The sequence below is a fragment of the Saccostrea echinata genome, unplaced genomic scaffold (assembly GCF_033153115.1).
Source record: "Saccostrea echinata isolate AGI-Se365-2 ecotype Australia unplaced genomic scaffold, CSIRO_AGI_Sech_v1 ptg000053l, whole genome shotgun sequence".
NCBI lineage: Eukaryota > Metazoa > Mollusca > Bivalvia > Ostreida > Ostreidae > Saccostrea > Saccostrea echinata.
In genome coordinates, this window is record NW_026889802.1 from 1,415,001 (window position 1) to 1,415,991 (window position 991).

Sequence of the window (991 nt, forward strand, 5' to 3'; positions counted from 1 at the left end):
ATGTTTCAGAGTTTAGCTGGTAACTGTGTGCGAATTGGGCAAGGAAGTAAACACCATCTCGCCGTATAAGATTGTGGAATTACCCATCCTTTGTCTTTTCGAGGAGCAGTCTTTTTCACGTCCATTTCTCGTTCTGTATGTTTTGTTTCTGAAGCCGACTTAAATTTGGTACATAAATCAAATTCTGCAATACATATCATGCACTGTAAATATCTTTAACAATAAAGAATATCTGTATCGTAAGTGGATATAGTTAGCTTAACTATTAATCAATCATTCACTCTCGGTAACATTTTTAGGATTTGGGTCGTTCTACCTACTTCTCATTTCGATACGGAATTGTGGATCGACGGGCTTCAAAATTCTTCTGGTGATTATAAGAATATCACCATCCGAAAGCCCACTGATCTATTTAGACATTTTGATTATATCATTTGAACTTATCAGATGACCATGGAGAGGGGCATCCTGCTGTTTATTTACTTGATGTTTACTTCTTTCGTGAGAAAATCCTTCACTGAAGTCCCCTCCCAACCCTAAATTCTATGTGTGTGTGTGTTTTTTTTAAATAAGCAATTAGTTCCACTCTACTCACAATATTGTTTGTACTTTATCTTCTATAATATGTGGATATGTTTAATTAATGACAACTTTGACAAGAACTACGCAAACTTTTATATATGCCAATTACTACTAGTAGTAAGTAGTACAAATGAAGTTTTTAATATTTTTAATTTTTATGAAATGTTTGGAGAATAAAAGTTCAGACAATCAACCAAGTACAATTTTTTTTTCAATGGATTGAAATACATACGAAATATAATATGATACATATTCTTGAACATGCAGATTTATAGTTTTAGAAAAACAAATAAAAAAATCAAAATGTTGCAGAGATGAACATCTTTGTTGCTGACGCGTGCAACATGAATAACAAACAGGTTAATTTTAAAATAATATTTATGTAAACACTGACGACTTAGATCTTACC